This window comes from Strix uralensis, chromosome 1, assembly GCF_047716275.1.
Source record: "Strix uralensis isolate ZFMK-TIS-50842 chromosome 1, bStrUra1, whole genome shotgun sequence".
Classification (NCBI taxonomy): Eukaryota; Metazoa; Chordata; class Aves; order Strigiformes; family Strigidae; genus Strix; species Strix uralensis.
Window position 1 is genome coordinate 140,585,383 of NC_133972.1, and position 22,186 is coordinate 140,607,568.

Below are 22,186 nucleotides of genomic sequence, written 5' to 3' on the forward strand. Positions count from 1 at the left end.
AATTTGCAGAGAAGGGAGAACTTTTAACTTTTTGAAAGTATTATAATTTGTTGTTGTTATTTACAACATGCCACACTCATTTTTTTTTTTTTTGCGTAAAATTAATTAGCTTGTCCTCCTTTGAAATTACCAGAGCCTCTGTTTTGGGAAAGCTGATAGCTGGATCTTTGGAGGTGTTAGGTAAATGTATTAGAGGATGCTAATGCATAAATCTGACGAGTCATATAGTATAATAAAGGCCTACAATGTCCAATGTAGCCGTCGCAGTCTCTATAATAAATTAACCAAATATTGAAAAATAATGTAAAAGATTTTTTATTTGCTGATGACATTTTATCAATCCTGTCCTCCCGCACTTCTTTCTGCCACCTGCTGAGGTGGGTTTTTGTTTGATATTTATACCTGGCCCAAAGGAACTTGGCTGGAAGAGACTCCTTTGAGTCCTCTGGGGAGAGCTGGTTATTTGTTAAACAGCAGAGTGGGACTGCCAAGTTCCTTCCTTAAAAACCGTGAAGTTAATTAGTCACCACAGTTAGAGCAAGAGGGTGATGAGGTATATTGAATATGAGAAGAATGATTGTCATAAGAGGTAGATAAGTTGACTAGGGTAACATTTTCATTAAGTTCACTTTCTCATTCCTATGCAGTACAAACATCATAGATACAAACAGCTCTGGTGACTTCCCTAAGTCTTCCTGCCCCACGAGAGCACTGCTGTGGTGCAGGTTGCACTGAGGAGCCTAGAAGTAACTGCCATGGTACTTCCAGAGACAGAGCAGATGTGATCACTGGAAAGTACTGATGAAGGACAAGGACATTCCCAGTAAAGCTACTCTTGGTTTCAGCTCAGACAGCAGGTAATAAAGTAGACAAGAACGGTATTTTTCAGGCCTCAACCACCACCGCAACTTCATATCAACTATATTTTATGAAGTACCTTCTGTTGTGTTTGACAATTAAACCTTTTGAAAGTAGAATTTTACTCCTTGGTTGAATAACAAGTCTCTCCAATATTGCAACTTAATTTTGTACGTGTGTGTATATACATAGATACACATATGTATCTATATATATACACATGTATTTTATGGTGTGTGTATATATATATTTTTTTTACATATTTCAGTAGGATTTACACATTTCAGTAGGATTGAAAGTGCAGTGGTCATTGTCCAATAAATGGAGGAAGATGCAGCCCTTGCCTGCAAAACATTTGATGAATGTTTTCAACTGACTTAAGAAATGAAGTTGTTTTCTACAGTTAGCTTGTCTTTATTCTTATCAAAACTGTGGGGCTTTCCAATGTCAGGACACTTGGTGGGTGGATACTTCTCAGAAGAATAGAGGACTTATCAGTGTTTGCTTAGGATCTATTACATTCTGAGCCATAAAAGTAACTATGCTGTCTATGGCACTCATAAATCTTCACCTTGTCAAGGCTACTGTCTCTTTCTTCATGCAAGTTTGCATTTAAAAAAATAAGCATAAACTAATTGCATGAAGTAATTATAATCTCAAAACATGTAACTTCTTCATTGCTGGTTTTGAAGAGTAATACCATAATTCAGTTTGCAAAATTGTCCAAATGACTTCTCAGCCCTGCCACAAAAATCTTTCTTTACCCTTACAATGGAAGCATATTGCTTGGCCACTACTCACCAGAGGGCACTGTTATACATACTCTTACAGATATTTTTCTTTCGGTGAAAATAATGTCTGGTCTTGGAAGAAGTGGTGTGTTGGTGTTAGGTTTTGCTGCACACTTTTCTTAGGGGAGCTGTTGCTAATAAAGTACTTTGAACTGGTTTAGTCTTTTTATCTAGATAAAGTACATTTTTCCTATTGACAAGTGGCCATTGCTACCAAAGCTGACATTTCTGTAGAGGGCCCATCTTTATGTGTGTGAATTAATTATGTTATATCAAACGCCATGTAATTTATAAAAGGTGAGTCTGAAAAGCCCTGAATCTTTAGATTTCCACTGAAAGAGTAGCAGAAGGGCAAAGACATTTGTCTTGTTCCTGTTTATTTTTGTTGAAGAGAATGGACAGGTAATATCAAGTAAAACCAGTAATTCAGCTTTAGATAATTATTATGTCTGCTGTTTATTAATTAAAATCATATACTTAGGTAATATGATTACACAGGAGATCTCTGTATCTACTCAGTTATGCGGATTTGTATTGCTATTAGGTGAATAAAGATAGTTGAGAAAACTAAGTAATGGTAAAGTTTATGCCTCAGGCTATTTTTTTTATTGTGGAAACAGACTAGTTTTGCCAGATCTCTTAAGACAAATTTTATTCCAATGACTTTTCTGTCTGATGATGTGTTTCCTGAATTTTTATTTAGATTTTTCATAGCAAAAAGTGTTTCAAGTTCTCTAGTATCTGTATGGGCTTTTGCATGTATATTTTTACTGCGCTTTGTTCCATTATTTCCCAAACCACAAAAATTAAATAATGTGCACCATATAAAAAATGGACATTCCACCACAAATGAATGCAGACATTTTTTAATAATCAGATACATTTCTACTGGCTTTGCTCCAACATCTATTATTTGTGAACTTCAATGGCTTTCTGATCACAGAGTGGAGTTTTTTTTGTATTTAGGTGAGCCCATTGTCACTGGTCTGTTTGGCAGGAGCTGCAGAGAGAGCTGCCATCTAGAGCTGGAGGTGGCTGCGTTGCATTAGGGGTGACCAGCCATGGTGAGGTAAATTCCCATGGTGGTGTGGGAGCCATCTGCAGGGCAGCAGGAGATGGGAACCAGGATTATTCTTGCTCTACCTTAGATGTTTTCTGTCTCACCTGTTCAATTTTTCCACATTAGGTTCTTGCACATATTACTGGTAAAACTGGTGTTACTACAAGTAGGAAGGTATCTGAAAGTATTATTATTTCAATTATCTTCACAGAATCACAGAATCATCTAGGTTGGAAAGGACCTTGAAGATCATCTAGTCCAACCGTTAACCTAGCACTGACAGTTCCCAACTACAGAATGATTTATATTTACTAATCTGTCTCACTAGTCTGTTTTATGTCACCCTGTATCCCTGTATCAAAGGACCAGAATGTCATGGAAAATGGTAAATGCCATGCAATTTTTAATTTTTTTTTTTTTTCTAAAAAGGGCTGCAGATGAAATCTGCGGAAGTACAGTGTGAGCTTGATGCAGAAAAGATAATGTTTAAATCTCTAATAAAAAGAATTTTTTCAGTGGGAGTACACACTGCATAAGCTTGCAGTTCTTTCAAGGAGTCACTAAGTATAGGGAAAAGGATATGTTATTGACATAGGTGTGCCTCAGTGGACCTCCTGGTGTTGTATGCTGGTTTCTAATTGTCCTGTCTTGAGAGAGAAAGCAAATGCTGTATCTCCTCTCCTGCCAACAAGGCTAGTGAAAGGGAAACAGGGGGGCTGGTGCCCTTCCAGACTTCATCCCACTACAGTATGTAGCAAACCTACGGAATGTCAGGCTCAGAGCTTTGATGTGCTTTCTGGTTGTGATTTTAGTCATTGTCACAGTATAGTTAATTTTCCAGAAAGCCTTTGGCAAATTTCCTCCAAAAGGCACTTAAAGAAACAAAGCTATAACGGGTTAAAATGAAAGGATTTTTCCTGGATTAATGATTGTTTAATAGATAGAACACAAAGGGTAGGGCTAGGATTAGGTTTAAGGTTAGCTTTCGTAATGAAAGGAAATTGCTAATGAAGTCACACATAGACTTGTGCAGATAAACAGGTATTCCTGGGACTTCTGTTATTCAATATATTCATCAGGGCTTCTTGAAATGGTTTGATTCGTGAGATGGCAAAATTTGCTCTTGCTGCAGACCTACTGCCACAGGGTACATCTGGTGTGCATCCGTATCTTAGGTACTGGCTGTGTACCTGGTAACCCACTTAAAAAGTTGTAAGAGAGCTTGCAAAGATACCCTTTACATGTCATTTTAGTGTCAGTCAAGATGTCAGCCATCACAGTGAAACTGGACAGGTTTTTGTAACTATTTCAATAGCTTGGGGTAAGGAGCAGGGTACTAATAAGCACTGACACTTTAGTTCTTTTCTCCACAAATTCTGCACTGGAAATCCTAATAAAACAGATGTGTTAAAACAGTCTAAAAACACTGACTTCAGGACTTCTAAGCATGTCACTTTCTTCTCCGTTAAGTGTTTTGTAATTTCTGCTGATTTTTCTGCAAGCCCATTTGATTATACTTAGTGCAGCCTTGATGCAGTGCGCTTGAATTGCTGTATCAGTGAGATTTGCTAAAATAAGTCACACATGAATTGTAGGCTATTATATATCATTAACTCATCTAGAATTTCATGGCAAACTAAGTGCTATGTATAATGTGTTTTCTCAATTGCTACTGGCTGTGTTGTCTTGGTATAGCAGAATGTGGCTTATAGTACAGTCACATGAAGTTCAGATACACGGAAACCAATTTGAGGGAAAAATGGCTTTAGTTAATAATTGCAAATATTTAAAATTATTTCAGTTATTTCAATTAGTTTAGAGGCATTTAAATTAAAATTTATCATGTATACTGTATGGTTGTTAGCTGCATACAGTGCCCATGAAATTCATATCCATGCAGAAGAAAAAAACCAGAAAGCCAAAATTGGACTGTTTTTTTCAGGATACGTCTACTACAAAAAAGGCATTTTCAGGTATTCAGTTGATGTTTGTACTTCCCAAGACTTTGTTTCATAAAACAGATTTCATTTTCACCAGGAACTGAGCTCTAAGAATTGCCTGCTAGTGTTCATTATTTCCTTAATCATTTACAATAATTGCCAACTGATGAGCTCAAGACAAAAAAAGTTTAGCAAATACAAACTTTTATCATCACACTTCTGTAGGGAATACTTAGGGCTGGACTCAGATTTTCAAAGGTGTTCATGCATCAAAAGATGCAAGTAGATGTCTGATGAAATACAGTCTACATATCCTACGTGGTGTCTGTAAACTCATCATCTTGTCTGCCAGTGAAAAGGAACAGGGTGATCAAAACCATCATAAATTGTTGTGCTTGCTGGTTCTCCTACCTGCTGAGAATGGTGGTACAGTAAATACTGTTACTCTGTGTGTGTATGTGCTTTCAGTTGAGAACCATGCTTTTCAGCATGCTGGCTCCCAACAGGATGAGTCCAGCCATTATCAAGAGCCATGGGTTCTCTTACAGTGCATATTTGCATCTTAAGATGCCTGAATAATTTTGAAAAATTTCTGCAGCTCATTTTTTATGGGAGTACTTGATCTTCTGCTGGTTAGTGGTTTGTGTGTGCTTTTCATTTCACTTTGTTCACTGATGTTTTGTTGAGAAGAGGAGTTGTAGGCAGGTCTAAGATCTCTTTCCTCACCACCTTCAGTGTTTAGAACTGAAGGGGATAGAATGTTGTCTATGAAAAGCACATCAGTAGGCGGATATATCTTACTGTTTCTTCTTGTTCCTGTTTGTTTTGTCGCATCATATCATCTCATCTTGTCTCGTCTCGTCTCGTCTCATCCCATCTCATCTCATAGTTATATTTAATTTCCTGAAGACTAGCTAGTGCTTTGCACAAAGTTTTCCATACTGTGTCTTCTGATAATTAGTGGACTGTTTCAGCTAAAATCAATGGCAGCCTATAAACACATTAATAAATATTTTTGTGGCATAAAACAACTGGAAAATTTATTCTCTTGGTCTGACTAAAATTTGATTATCTTTTATCAGACTTGCCATCAAGCCATCATCTGAAGATCATCCTTAGACTCATGCGAGCTTCTATTTCTAGATTTATTTCTATTTCTGGACTCAAATTTGTCTTTTCTAATTCTACTTTTTACTACGAGTTTTAGATAGCTTTTCCCGTAGGCTTGTTTGAAGGAAGTATCCTGAATGATATACCTTTTTTAACACTGATAGGGATTGTGTCCTTTGTCCCTTAGTACTACCTAGGAGATAGTGCATGTTGCTATTGTTTCATATGTAGTGCCGCTTTGTAATAATTTGCACGTTTTGTGTGTGGATTTGGTTACTGAGTGATACACTTTATGACTACATTCAGTTAAATATTGGAAGTTTATTGTGTGATCATATTTGTTTAGCTTAATGCAGATATGTTGGAAAAGCAAGAACAGTGGCTTGATAAAGCACCAATCTGCTAACACTTCTGGTAGAATTAATACCATTTGCTTTTACATACCTCTGATGAGCAATGGATTCACTGATAAACTTTTCAGCGTGAGTGGTAGAAGTCTATGTTCATTAACATAGGAAAATAAAAGCCTAATAAGATTGGAAAGGATAAGGAACAAGAGGATTGACATGAAAGGTTAACAGAATGAAAAATTTCAGGGACTTGAGTGACTTATAAGGTGAGACATGATTAATCTCATCCGGAGGTTGTAAAAAAGCTGGTTGATCATTCTGCTCCTCACTGGTCACAAATTCCCAAAGAGAAAAAAGATTAATCTTGCTGGCTGGTTGGGCAGGTGTACTGCACTGTGCTGCAACTCTGGACCTACTATGTTATTTCATAGAGAAGAGGTAAAGAATTGGCAGAAATGGATGTAAATATGAACTTGGGTTCAGTGTTGCATCTAACTGTTGTTGGAGCTAGGTAGAAAAAAAAATTAACTTGCTAAAGTTTTAAAGGACTTTTTTTAACTGATTAGTAATTTTTCATATTTGGATTAACCAACAGTTTCTTGATTTTGAGAACCACCTTGCTCCCCCTTTTTTCATTTTTTACTGGCATTATTATGTGGATGCTTTTTCAGAAAATTTGTATGTATTAACCAAATTTTTGACTTAGCCTAGTAGTTACCGTTATTGTCAGGTCTCTCTGATGATGTTACTCTATTGACCAAAGAATTAGTATGGTGAATGTTTACAGAATTCTGGAAGATTTCTTCTTAGAAAATCCAGACAAATCTGTTATATTTATATAAATGCATATTTTCCAACTTTTTAACTTATGAGCACATTTCCTTAAAGATAATTGTATTGCATTTAAACATGACTCTATCATAAAATTGTCACTAAGCCGAACTGCATAACCTTCTATTTCTATCTCTCTATATACACAAAAGCACACTATATATGTGTGATGAAAATAAAACTGTAATGTAAATCTGTAGGCATTAATTTTTCTGTATAGTTTGTTAATTTATTTACAGTATCCAGGTAAATGGGCATTGATTTTAATTCTGGAAACTAAAATTGTAACTATTAATGTGAATATATTTGCTTATCCAAGACTTCAGTGCCAGCTTTTGCTATTAAGATTAGGTAAGGTACATGTTGGCCACATTTTAACTATGAATTCTTACAATAGTTGAAACATGTAAGTAAATAAGCCACAGTATATATAGGCAGTGTAATATTTTTTTTTGAAAGGTCAGCTGTGTAAGTCAGCTAGAAATCACTTTTTTTTTTCACTGCCAGTCGACAAATCTCATTGCCGCTATTTATGTTATGAAAGTTCTATTTAAATATATTAAAGATGTTTTCATTTTCTGTATTGCTGGATAATTCAGACCCGATTATTGACACTGTTTCCTGATTTATTTTTACTTTCTTTATTCAGAAAAGTCATCTAAATTTAGGGAGTCATAAAGTTCACAAAAAGCTGCATATGTTTTTCCAACCCTCTTCCAATTGCCTGACACTTTGTCAAGAGTGTAAAATTATGTAGCAGAGAGTAAAATATGGATTAAACAAAATTCAATCATCCGGAAAGGGGCACTGTTTTTTTGTTTTTCTCCCATTATTTTCTTCTTCTTTTTCTCCTCTATCTGTCCATGGTTTGTTCTCCCATGCTTTTAAGCAAAATGATATGATTTATCACAGTGTTTTACTTCTGATCCTAGCTCAATGAAATAATTCAACACATAGCTCTTTTTTATTGTTTTTATTTCAGCAAGGTATTTTTTGAAGAATAGCATACTGTTTGGACACTTGAAAATTCAAATGAAAAGAGGAATCTTTTCCTCAGAGTAGTTTTTGAGCAGCTTTTCTATCTAGAGCACGCTATTTGAAGAACGTTGCCAGGCTATATGCGTTTTTTGTATATCGCATGCATTTACTTGTGCAAACACAACCTGTTGTATTTTTTGCTTACCATATTAATGCAACATATCGCATGTTATCTAGGTCACGTAATTTATTTGTTCTGAACAGTTGCTAGTTTATGGCTGGGCTTCCACATCTGCACAGCTCATCCCAATTTGAAAGAGGACAGATTCTGAGAACGCCCAGTAGAGGAACAAACCACTGCTGAAAGCTGTAGTAAAACCAATCTCTGACAAAAGGCTAACTGAAAGAGGGAATATCTCTGGAAAAGTCTAGAGAAGATGGAGTGAGCAAGAGAAGAACAAGCAATGCAACAGGTGTATCATACAAACAGGGAAATAAAGCCTAACACCCCCCAAATTGTTTAAAAGAAAATTCCAGATCTTTTTCTTCAGACTAAAAAGGAAAGGATTCAAAGACCAGTCCTGTTCAAATTGCCACAAGAAATGCATAAACTGTACTCACAGACATTTTATAAACATCTGTTGTGGAGGTTTTAAAGAAGAAAAAGTAAGATCTGCTGACATTTTAGTACAACGTATTAAGAAATGCAACGGTGGCCTCTTTCAGGTTCAGAAATACTATGATTTTTAGATCCTGAAAAATGGTTCCATGAAAGAATTTCTCTAATTTCAGTAGTAGTCTAAAGACATGTTGGCTTCATTACATTTTAATTATTTTGAAGTGATTTTTATATGTAGGGAATTAATTAAGCAAAATGACAAAATCAAAGAGGGAAGAAATGGTCTGAAAAGGAGCAAGTGGGACAGGGAAATAAGAGAAAGAAAAAGATTGGGAAGAAAAGACTGGAACATACACAGCACATGGTTGAGGTGAAAATAAAGTGACTCTGCAAACATTTTACATGACATAAAGAGGCAACCCTAAAAAAATAAAGTGGGTTGTTTTTCACAGATAGGAAAAAACAGCCAACCAACCAGGGATGGTTAAAGGTGAAACTAGAAATATCCAAACTAGAAGTAAGTTACTGTATTTTGGCTGTGACTGTAATTGTGACCAATCACTGGGCTGTGATTGGTCCCTAGATTTTTTTGGTAGATTGCTATTGGCCATTTTTAAATCAAAATGGGTTCTTCTGAAGGACAACCACATGTTCTTGGTCCCCATTAGGCATAACTGGGTCAAACTGCACTTTTCTGTGTTATTCAGAAGTCAGTCTAGATTATCAGAGTGTCCCATTATGGGAATTATGCTTCTTAAAGCATCTTAGAAAATAATATAAATAGTGAAGTAAAGATAGAGGAAACTACTTAAACACTGAATAGATAACTATGGCTCTTTAAATTAAAAAGGTGTGGTATTTTAAAGGAACGGATTTTAGATTGACATAGAAATGATTGTAAAAATAATCACAATATACTAGTTAGTACAGCTTAAATTTGTCTGCTTGTTAAGTATTTTGAGGAAAGTCTGATTTGCCTTCAAGTGCATAGCTAGATTTTAAGTACATTTCTTACCACTAAGGTTATGTCTACTGTCTAATAACAACAGCCACCAAGCTCTGTTTGATCTTTCAGCCATTTAGCGTTCCTAATTTGGACAGTACACTCAAAGGCTAAGGCACACATTAACACATTTTGACACAACCTCAGTGCAGATATGCAAATTTTGCATTGCATCTAACTCACATCCAGCCGGGTCAGATTATAGGTAGCAGAAGTAAAGCTGGTACCTGTCAGGTGAGGCAGACCAGATGTCCACTTCTTCCACTGTTCTGCCTCCCCTAACTCAACTCTTTCAGTATTGCTCTAAAAGAAAATGGATTAGGGCTGAATTTGTAAAGCCTTTTTTTTTTTTCATAAAACTAATCTTTCTGTGAGGTTTGTTTTGGTTTTTTTTTTTTTGTTTTTTTTTTTTTCACGGTTTGTGTGAAGAAGGCTTTAAAACATTGGGCATAAGTCTGAGAATAATGATAACCAGGGATTTGAGACAGCAGAGAATTAGTAGCTCCAGGTATCAGTGGGTACGAAGGTCTCCGTCATTAAGGACCACGACTAAATAAACATGCTGGGATATGATTGCTTTATTGCTCTTTGCTCATTTTATGTCATTTTATTGCCTTACTAATGGCTATAGGATTAGGTGTGTAAGGGAGTTCTGGAAATGCAGAACTAAAAGAGGTTTAAAAAAATTGTGTGCTTCCCATAGAGATTCCAACTTTTCCTCATCATGAATGATGGAGAGACTAATTTACCTTGCATAGATAAGCGAGGGTAAGGAGAGAGGCACAGAGGGACTTAAAGAACAGATCCATTTCTAGGCTTCATCCTCACTTTAGTACACCTGATGATTTTTATGTGCCTTTATAGTGGCCCCAGTGGGAGAGGCTGTGTCATTACAAGTAGTGCTTTTTTCCTCCACAATTAGCCAAATGGTATGTTTCTGATCCAGGGTCTACATGTGAAAATATGCAGATAAGAATTAATTTTATATATATTTAACTATTAAATAAACCACTCTTATTTTTGATATTGCCATAATCAGTCTGGTATACTGGTGTAGCCATATCACTTCTGAGGACAGAAAGTACTGATGGGCTAATAATTTTACTGCTTTCTATTTTGCATGCACTGCAGTTTACAAGATCAATAAAGAATGTAGTGCCTCAGCAGACCTACAATTTAGACTATAAGAATCTCTGTTCTTGACTAAAGTCCTGTTGTATCTAAATAAGGGGAGCTAGTTTCATCCCTGGTGTCTAGAAATGATTTTCTGTGTTGTCAGTTTCTTCCAAGGGAAAGAACAATGTATGACCCATAAGGTTTCCAGTAAAGTAAAAAGCAAAGCAAAGAATGCTGTCTTGGCTGAAGCTAGTGGATACTTTTTTTAATAGGAAAACCTAAAAATTACATGCTTTTCTTTGGATCTTAATAGCAGAGAGTTACGTTTGGGATGCAGAAGAAAAAATTGTCTTTCAGAACTTTATGAGTGGCCACTGTATATTTTGTTTGTATTTAAGAATTGCTCATAAATGTACAGACTACACATACATCAGAATGTATAGAATTAGTAGGTAGCATTGACATAAGTATACATAAAACCAAAACAAGATAGTGACTGCCCAGCTAAAGTTTAGCTTTTAAAAGTGCAGTTCACCCAAGAAAGTTAGTGAGGCTGCAAGAGTTGTAAAGTAGTTCTCAGGGTTACTACAAAATGTACCTTTGTTTCCTTCATGCCTTCATTCTACTTGAAACCCTCTCCACATAGTCAAATTAAACTTATTTTTCTTTCAGACTTTTCAACTACAAATCCTGTTTTAGTATGTAGTTTACCTAGTACCTAAACATTAGAGTCATCCAAAGAGCAGGGAATGTTTTATTCATGTGCTTCTATGTCAACAGTTCCGCAGTCTTAAAAACCAGTTTGTCTCTTATTCCCTATATGTAATCCTTCCAGATAGTATTTCAAGACATTGTATAAATTCTATGCTTTTTTATTCTACAAGTGGAAGAAAATCTGGCATCAACATTGTCTGACTTAAGCATTTTCTTGAAGTTTCTTTAATCTTCAGAAATGCCTTTGCACCTTGAGTGAAAGCACTGTATTCTCAACCTTTATAATCCAAATAAGAATTTTCTTTAGGGGCATAGTTGGTTTGCATTGCAGGTAGCTTAGCATTTATTTTACCCTTATTGGCTGCAGGTATTACCTAGAGGTGAGGATGGAAATACAGCCTAGGAAGTCTTCCCTCAGCTGTATATGGAGAACTGAAGCTTCTGTATTCTGTTGTTTTCTTTTTTGAATGTAAGTTTAGTTTTGCTGCATGCTTCACTAACCTCCTTGCTTGCTAGAGCCTATATCATTAGCTGTCCTATTTCGACATGCCACTCAGAAAATTATGACCATTTGGAGTTGCAACTGTTGGAAAGATCATGTGCTTCTGAAAGCCACATAAATACCTATGAAATCAGAGAAATTGGTTGTAGCTTGGTGGAAGGTAAACACAGCCCAAAGATTTTTGCTAAATGATATCATTATGTTGTTCACCCAAGGCTGTGTGTGATCCTTATCAGGCAATTGCTCCCTCATGATATCTTATTACTTTCTCCAGTTGTCCAGATTTTCCAATATTGTTCTGGGAAAGATGAACAGAAGAACTGTGAGCCACTAGTTTCTTCTTTTTTTAAATTTGTATGCTTTAATCAGCTACTTAAGGACTTTGTAACTCCAACATCTATTGACCTTGAAAACCCAGTTCTTGAAAGGTGATGATTTTTCCTACTAATTTCATTAGATTGTGAATGATCAGATATTTGTCACTTCTGGGCCTTAAACAAACATACTTCAAAAAACACTCTTCCCCTTTCCACTTTCTTAAGTGAATTCTACTGTGATCGTTCCCCTCTGTCTCCCAGTGAACTCCATGATTCTTGTTCCTTCCTACTCAGCAGCAACTCACGTGTTTTCAATTCAGTCTCACTTGGTTCATCAGGATGATTTTTTGTACATTTTCCCTGTTTAATTATATAACGCCACTTTTGCTCCATTTGTGCAAACATCCTTTGGACTTGTTACAGTTTGATTTTCTGTCAAGGATAGTTCCAAAGATGAGAAAATGATGGGCTGAGGAAATGATGCTGGTGTATATCTTATTTGCAATTCTAATAACAGCTTTGTGAATTTGAACATGTTAGTAAAGAGCACTTCACTCAAGTGCACATTACTGAAGAACTTGCCAAACATGCCTAAGAATAATGCTACTCCAATCTGGGCAAATTAGATGGATACCGTCATTTACAGCAGTTAATTATGTATCAGCTGCAGTCAAAGCATAATTCTGTTAATTGCTTATTGCACTAAGGTTAACTTTGTCATTTATATTTGTTTAATTCATAATTAGAATAACACACTTGATATCGTTCACTGACCACTTGTAAAAAAATTATTCATGATGCAAATGTTCAGCAACATAAGACTAGAAGAGACCTCCTGAGTCATCAACTTGGCTGATGTCACCAACTCATATAATACCTTTCATAAATTTCTCTCAGTGTCTTTAAATCAGTTAGGTTCCTTGTCTCTACTACCTAAATGGAGCTTTGTTACAGTGTCATAACCCTGCCATGTTAGAAGCTTTCCACTTGCCAGCCTCAAATTTATGCCTTGGCAGCATTGTTTTATTGTCTAAATAATTTTTCCCCCCTGTGATGTTTACCGTGCATGATTTATTTGTGGAATAAACTCCCTCTCACTTTTCACTTCCCTGAGATGGGCAAACCAACACCTTTTAGTGTCCTTCTGTAAGATCTGCATTCTTGTGCCCTGAACATGGCTGGCAAGCCATTATTGCTCCTTAATTCCAGCTGTAATGGCAGTTTTTAACTCTCCCCCCCTTGTGCAGATGGAAACAGAAATGCCATTCACTGTCAGATGAATGACAGATAGCAGGAGGTGTAGATGAGTCCTGCTGGCTCTACAAAATGTGTCCAGAAGTACTAGTGGAAGTGACTGGTGCCACTGACTGACTTCTTAGTCTGGCTAAGTGAACAGATATGGCAGTATTTTAATTAAAACTGTTTGAGACAGCTAAGTCAATCTTTTTGAACCAAGTCCATCATGGTAACTTAATTTATGTGTACATCTAAAAACTAGGGAATGCTGTAGTAATTTAGCCAGGGGTGGCTAGAAATGTATTGTGATTCTTAGAGAATAAAAATTCAGTTGAGAATTGAGAAACTGGGGGACAGTTGGGGAACAATCCTGTATTGGGGGAACAATTAAGGGACTGGCTGGAGAGAAGCTCTGCTGAGAAGAACCAAGGGATAGACAGCAATCAGAGTGTGAGCCAGCAGTGTGTCCTGATAGCAGAGGGTCAACAGCATCCTGGGCTGTATATTAGCCGGATCGAGGGAAGTGATTTTTCCTTTTCACTCAGCACTTGTTAGATGGCATCTAGAACAGTGCATCCAATTTAGCTCCGTCCTGCCCCTGTCCCCTTTCTTCCAGGAAAGACATGGATAAACTGGAAGAAGTTCAGTAGAGGGCCACCAAGATAGTCAGGGGCTGGAACACCTGCCAGGTTGAGGAGAAGCTAACAGACCAGAGCTGTTTCAGCCTGGAGATGAGGTTGCTTTGTGAGAGGGGGCCTCACAGCCTCTGGTAGCTCAAGGCAGTTTGTGAAAAGATGGGGCCAGGCTTCTCACTCTGGTGCAGATGGGTGAACAAGAGACTATGGACATAAGTTGAAACATGAGAATTCTGGACTGGAAGTAGGGAGAAAAATCCCCTCTCTGAGGACGAGGGAGGACCAGGTCCAGAAAAGAACAGGATGCCCAGAGAAGTTGGACAGTCTCTATCCCTTAAAGTATTTCAAGATACGACTGTATAAAGCCCTTAACAACCTGGTCTGACCTGCATTGAGGATAAAGCTGAACTTGATGATCTTCTGAAGTCCTTGAAATTGAGGATTAAGAATATATTCCTCATTTCCATAGTGGTATTTCATATAGTTCCTCCTTTTGGACTTATAAAACTGATTATAAGGCGTCATGCAAATACCCAGCCTTTTAGTTTACTTCTGTATCTCTTCTTTCTTGACTGAATTTATATTCAGATGCCCTTCAGGAAATAACATCAAGACATTATCATCATCATCATCATCATCATCATCATCATCATCATCATCATCATCATCATCATTATCATTATTATTGTCATTATCATTATTATTAATTTTTCTTTTTATTTTTTCTTCCTTCTTCAAAACAATATAGCACAGCAATCTGCTACAATACTACTTTAGTCATTTTAATTCTCTTCAGTGTTGGAAATTAGCAAACAACTGTTTCATCTCCGAGTCTTCTTGCTTTTCTCTCCTAACAAATGAAAAATACGACTTCACTTATATAAAATAAAAATGCTTTCAACAAAGACTGGTCTTCATGTCTTTTTTTGGATTCAGTGATTCTGAAGACTTTGGAGTCCCAGACTAATTATTTCTGTCACACTTAGTAGGAATAGTTGGATTTCAGATTTTTTTTAACTGTTCCTTCCAAGATAACAGTAGACAACAGTGCTGTAGTTTTGTTTTATTTTTTTTTCATAAGAATGCTATGCAGATCAAATGAGACAAGTCACATCGATCTTCAATTAGAAAATACTTATTGTGTTTCCTATCCCTAATATTTATTATATATCAAAGAAAAGTGTAACAAAGAAGTTTCAGTATTTTAGTTGTACTTATTCGAATGCCCAGGCAAGGCTAGGTTTTGGCAGGAAGTTGCATCTTTATTGGACCAAGGAGGACATCCACTTCAGACAGCTAACATTGATATTCTCTTTGGTGCAGCAATTTTGTTGTTTCTGCTAGCTGTAACAGTCAGTCTACTACAACAGTGCCTCCAACTCTAGACCTTACATCACTTAAATCCTGTTACCCTGTTTTTTCCACTCACCTGCAAATTCTGACTAATTTGTTATATCTGTAATAAAACATTAACATGAATGGCGAGGATACACCCAATAGTGACCTTTTCATCACCTGTCTAAGTGAAGCCATCTTTATTTCCTTGCACTTCACTGCTACTGACCCAGCCTTCCTGATTCCTAAACAAATTTGTTCTGCAGTTCTTTCTGATTAGGACATTCTTTTCTTCTGCTTCTTTTTGGAAGTTGAAAGACTAAGTTTTCATAGGAAGTTACTTTTTCCATTCTCACAAATCAGCTAGGGGTATTCAAATACTAATGTGTTTTAAATGCTGATGTATTTACAGAACTTACTGATCAGAAGTGGACTGTCACCTTAGATATTTTCTCATGTGTCTAATTAAAGCAATGTTATCTGGAAGATGAATCAGTTTTAGGTGTTGTCAGGGCATTTAATCAGTAGAGTACAGTTTACAGCTGCTTTTTCTTCTTAATCAGATGAAAAGATGTATATATTTACTGCATTGTTTTGAAAAATCACCAACACCTTGGAGTGCAACATCTTTTGCGTGTCTCCTGAGATAATTTTAACAGATTAGTTGTAATTTCTCCTTTTTTCAACATAGAATGTAGCTTTGATAAGGCAGCTTAACTTCAAGCGGAAAGCTGTTCCTGCACCTGTATCTACATTGTGGGGTAAGTGCATCACAATCCTGACTCCAGGAGATGCATCTAAATAGTGTCCCAGCAAGGTGGGGGAGTGACCTGTGTTCTCTGTATGCCTTGTATTTCTGGTTCCCCAGACCAGAGATGGTATCAGCTAGGTTCCGAGCCTGTGTGCTTGGTATACCTTCCAGAAGAAATTAGAGAGGCCTGTCCTCCGGTCACAGGGATTTTGGGTACACAAACCAGGGCTGCAGCTGTTCCCCTTTTAGGTATGGTAACATAACATTTGCTTTGTCGCTTTCTGTTGTGAGGAATGTTCTTCACCTAACTTATTTTTGGATTATATTACATAAATCTTCGTTTTTATCAAATGCAGAGATACCTGGGTCTGATTCTGTTAATCCTCACTTTATGATTGTACACATGACCATTCCTGTTATGTTGGCTGATTCTCTTCCTGAAGTTCAGGCCTTCTGAAACGTATCTTAAATTGGAGCAAACATTCATTATGTGAACTAGGAGTATAACAATATTTTGAATTTGATTTAAGATGTGATAAAGGATGTTTTTTCTGGCATTCATAACCTGTAGCAGGTGGGCTGTATGATACACTTTCAGCTTTGAGAAAGTGCTCAGGTGGATAGTGCAGGAAGTGGGTCTCCATCCAGGGTCTCCAGCTCTCTTCTCAGATTTCGGGGAGTCATTTATGTAGATTGACCTCACTTAACTCTAGGGATCTGTTGCATTTGTGTGAGCACTTTGATTAGACAACCAGTGGGAAGAAATAGGTGTTTTGAGAAGTGATTCCATTCAACCTACTGTTAAAGATAGTTTTGATGAATCTGTTTAGATGTGCCTGTTTCTGATCATTGTATACAAAGGGAATTAGGCATCTAGTTTGCATGCAGATGACTGTATTGTAGACACGTGGACTCAAGTGCCATAAACGCTATCTTTAGTTGTCCTTTGCCTCAGTTCTTTGCCTCAGTTCTCAGTTCATAAAAGGGGAATAGAGTTTGTACCTCTCTCACAGGTATGGAGATAATGTTACTGACTGCAAAGTTCTCAGATAAAATGATGGAGCCTACCTACATGAATACATTAAAAACACGGAATACAGCCAAATGAATATTGCTGATGTCCAGAAAACCCACCCAGACACAGCTGTTATTTATGGTACTTAAGGTAGACCTGATCATGTAACCTACATTAATGCACCTACACTAACTTTTAAGATTTTATCTTGGTGATTTGCATTGTGTTTTCACTCGTAACTGCATCTATGACCATTTCTCAGTGCTTCCTCTTACCTGCTCTTAAGATAGAGACTAAGCACAACTTTGCAGGACCGCTTCTCTCAGTTTCCATGCCAGTGAATTTTTTCCTGCTCAGCTTGATTGGTGTTCTGGCTTTATTAATCAGAGAGATGCAGCCCACCTTATTTTTCTAATATTTATTATCAGCTTTTAAAAGGGACTTTTACTGATTTTGAGCTCATTGAAATCACTGTTAAAAAGTCTGTTGGGAGCAGATACATCTGTATTTCTTGTAAGTCACGGTAGTTAATGTTTTATTCCTACCTGGGAACACACCTAGCAACTGTTAAAATTAAGAGATAACTACTGGCCAATTGCAGAGCGGATCTGTACGTGTGCAGCAAAGAATAGACTTAAGCTCCTTCTCCAGATTATTCTGTTTTATGTACACTGGGATCTGAATTTGCTGCACTCACAATGCAGATGCCTCTGCTCATAAAGATATCAAGGGTCCACGGTCTCCCCGATTCTTAGCACAGCCCCGTTGTTTGCATTTTCAAGGAGATGGCTGTTGTCATTTCATGTTTGCTGAAAACAAGAATGAATTTGTTCTCTTAAGGAAAATAATGTAATGATTTAGATGTGAAATTTCTTGGTTTGTGACTTAGTGTAACGGTTTCCTTGGCCAAATTTAGGATTTTTAGAAGCTTTGGATTGTTGGTTTTGATATGCTTTACAAGCTATTTTTTCAGCAGTACTCAATCCCGTGATATACTACTGTTCTCAGAGGGAAAAGTATCCCTTTGAAAGTCAGGGTAGTTTACATGCATGCCTCCCTAAGAGATGAGTTGTTCTAAAAGTCTTCATATTTATTTGATGCATAAAATTGAGTTATTTTCATACTTTAAAAAGCTGATCCAAAATATTGTTGAAACAGAATATATGCCTTTATGCCTTCATGTTGTTCCTTTATTTGTGTGATATTTTGAATTTTCTGTCCCTTTGTCATACTTTCAGTTTAAATTCATAGACTTTAACATGCTCTGAACTTCTCATTAACTGATTTTTGTAACAATAAAAATGTGAGAAGTTGTCAGGCTAAGCATAACCACACTAGTGTCCCAGAAGAGTTAAGTCAAGTGTGTTGACACAACATTCTTTCTACAGGAATGTGATGAGTCAGTTTAGATTCTAGTTAAAAATTTTAATTTTAGACAGAGTAACTGAAAATAATGGGACTTGTCTGACTATCCAGTTATTTAATTAGCCCTTTACGTAGGACCAAAAGTTATATAGTCACTAGTATGGGCAGAAGTGTACTGAGTTTGTTTTGAAACATGTAGAATATATAAATCATTCAGCAGTGGATGGAATATAGAAATTAGAAGACTTGCTGTGATTAATTCATCACATAGAAAAGAAAGATTCTAGGCAAGCTGAAAAAAAGCCCCAAACAAACCTTGCCTTGATACTAGTTAACCTTTTTTTGAACTCTTTTATAGTGTATGACAAAGGCAATAGTGTTTATCTGCAAAAAAAAATCTCATTATATGGTATCTCTCAAGATAGATATGGATAAATTGTAAGTAAAATTTATCTAACTGACTATATAAAATATAGTTTATGATCAAGTGTGCATAAAAAACTGCAGCTTATTAAGAAATTACTAATCACCTGGGGATGACTGAACAAGAGTGTTTAGTCTTGCTAATCAGCATCACGAGAGTTTGTTTTTATCTTATGCCTGAACTCTTTCCTCTTCTCATTTCATTCTGCTCTCTAGGACAAGTCTCTGATTAATTTTTCTGTGTGTATCAGAAAATAATAAGTTACCTGATTTAAGCAAATAATTAACAAGTGACTCCAGTCATTTAATTGTAACTCAGCAAATCTCACCACAAAACTCTATGCTACAAAATTCTTTAAGCCCTCTAAACTGACATTTGGCTGTTGTGAGTTTTCAAGAACAAGATGAACTAAAGACTAGTAAGTTAAAATAGAAATATTAAATACTAAAGTCTGTCTAATGGTAAACCATATCTTTTGCTATCTAAAAAGCAAAACTATCCTATTTTTTTAACTACCTCCCCATGAAAATGCACAATTTACTAATAGTGCCTGCTAACCCCAGATAGGGTTAGCAAATTTACTGTTAATCTGGACACAAAGCAAGCACAGAAATGGATTGAAGTAGCAAACTACAGATTTACTTCTAGCTCATGGAGAGAATCTGCACATGGACAATACAATGTCAAGAATTACTAGAACTCAGTATGTAGGAGGGAGAACTTCCACTTGTAAAATCCATTTCTATAAGTATACTCGGTGATAATTCAGGTGGCAAACCCAGCTGTCACTAAAACACTGAAAATAAATTCCTGTGTACACATGTACACATACTTATGTATATATAAACCAAGATTTTAAATCTGTGTAACATTTGATACCTATCTGTGTAACATTTGATATCTGCATATGTTGCAGTCTACTGTGGACAGCCTCCTAGAATAACTAAAGGAATATAACTACTCTCTGTCCCCAGTCTTTACCTCCTAACCCCTGTACTTGGCATACTGTGTTCTGACAGAAGAGAGAGGAGAGGAGAGGAGAGGAGAGGAGAGGAGAGGGGAGGGGAGGGGAGGGGAGGGGAGGGGAGGGGAGGGGAGAGGAGAGGAGAGGAGAGGAGAGGAGAGGAGAGGAGAGGAGAGGAGAGGAGAGGAGAGGAGAGGAGAGGAGAGGAGAGGAGAGGAGAGGAGAGGAGAGGAGAGGAGAGGAGAGGAGAGGAGAGGAGAGGAGAGGAGAGGAGAGGGGAGGGGAGGGGAGGGGAGGGGAGGGGAGGGGAGGGGAGGGGAGGGGAGGGGGGAGGGGAGGGGAGGGGAGGGGAGGGGAGGGGAGGGGAGGGGAGGGGAGGGGAGGGGAGGGGAGGGGAGGGGAGGAGAGGAGAGGAGAGGAGAGGAGAGGAGAGGAGAGGAGAGGAGAGGAGAGGAGAGGAGAGGAGAGGAGAGGAGAGGAGAGGAGAGGAGAGGAGAGGAGAGGAGAGGAGAGGAGAGGAGAGGAGAGGAGAGGAGAGGAGAGGAGAGGAGAGGAGAGGAGAGGGAGGAGAGGAGAGGAGAGGAGAGGAGAGGAGAGGAGAGGAGAGGAGAGGAGAGGAGAGGAGAGGAGAGGAGAGGAGAGGAGAGGAGAGGAGAGGAGAGGAGAGGAGAGGAGAGGAGAGGAGAGGAGAGGAGAGGAGAGGAGAGGAGAGGAGAGGAGAGGAGAGGAGAGGAGAGGAGAGGAGAGGAGAGGAGAGGAGAGGAGAGGAGAGAAGAGAAGACGACTATTTCAGTTGGAAGGGACCTACAATGATCATCTAGTCCAACTGCCTGACCAATTCAAGGCTGACCAAGTTAAATCATGTTATTAAGGGCATTGTAGAAATGCCTCTTAAACAGTGACAGGCATGGAGGATCAACCACCTCTCTAGGAAGCCTGTTCCAGTGTTTGACTACCCTTTCGGTAAAGAAATTCCTCCTAATGTCCACTCTAAACCTCCTGTGACACAGCTTTGAACCATTCCCACACAGCCTGTCACTGGATACCAGAGAGAACAGATCAGCACCTCCCTCTCTCTCCCCTTGCCCCTCCTCAGGAAGCTGTAGAGAGCAATGAGGTCGTCTCTCAACCTCCTTTTCGACTGGCTGTCATCAGGCTTCCACTTCACCATTAGCTATGCCTCTAAAAAACCTTAGAAATGTGGTTCTTCAACTGGCACCATCATGGCCTTGACTTTTCCATTACCCAGACATACTGCTCTCCATCAGCGCAGTTGCACAGCTACTAGTTGACATTTTGTGGTGGCGTGTATGCAGTGGTCCATGTATGATCTCTTGGCTATGAGATGGCTTTTCCTGGACTATTTCCTATTCTTCAGCAGTGGTGTTATTTGGTGAAAGGCTGTCCTATGCTAAGTTGAAGGCTGAGAAATCTCAGAATAAAGTTTTTAAGTTATTAGCAGCTGACGTACAGTTATTATATGTGTAATCCAGCTCTCCTTAGTTGAAGAAAGTCACTGTAACATGAGAATAATAAAGAAGTGAAATAATAGCACAAATCTTCCTGAATCTGGTAGGTAGTCAAGGGCTGGAGATTGCAGTTGCAGGACCACCACACACAGATACTACTTGTTTCACTAAACCATTGAAAGAAAGTAGCACAGGACATCTGGAAAATGCAGAAGATATTATCTTAATAATTCTGATCTGTGCAGATTATGAGTAAATGCAATATGCGAATCCTCAAAACACACCTTTCTGTTAAAGAGAGTGCAACTAAGGGTTTGCAACTGGAATGTGTCTTGTATGTTCTGACATGCTACCCAAGGCACTCACTGACGCATGTACGCATGTGTAAGAGATAAATAAAATCAGATAAACCAGATAGCTTTGTTTACCTTGACCTTAAGTAGTGGATGTATCATCCTCCTTTTCCATATGACACCATTATATTACAGTTGCAATGCTAGTAGCATATCCCCTCAATGGTAATGTGGTATATAAAGTGACTAAATCATTTATACTTTCAGAATGATATTTAGAATAGGGAGGGAGGATCTGAAAGTTGGCTATATCCTCAGACAGTGTAAATTATCTTCAAAATTATCCTGCAGCAACTATTCTTCAGGCTCAAAATATTTTAGAGCTTTCATATTCCTTTGATATTTCCCCTCAAGTGCAGACAGGCCAAAGACCCTAGTGGATGTGAGATTAGAATTGTAAATTGCACTTCATAGAATTTGGAGTATTAAATCTCTTACTCAGCTTTGAAA

General features: G+C 37.7%; 1 protein-coding gene across 2 annotated transcripts in view; it reads left to right on the plus strand.

Annotated features, from left to right (window-relative positions):
• HNF4G (hepatocyte nuclear factor 4 gamma) overlaps positions 1-22,186 on the plus strand; it is a 59,323-nt gene that overhangs the window by 14,414 nt on the left and 22,723 nt on the right. Inside the window, exon 1 of one of the 2 annotated variants that reach the window (XM_074894020.1) lies at positions 829-857. The exons of the other annotated variant lie outside the window; for it this stretch is intronic. The gene's annotated coding sequence lies outside the window, so the exon portion shown is untranslated. Of the gene's footprint in view, positions 1-828; positions 858-22,186 lie in introns of those variants that run through there. 2 annotated transcript variants of the gene reach the window in all.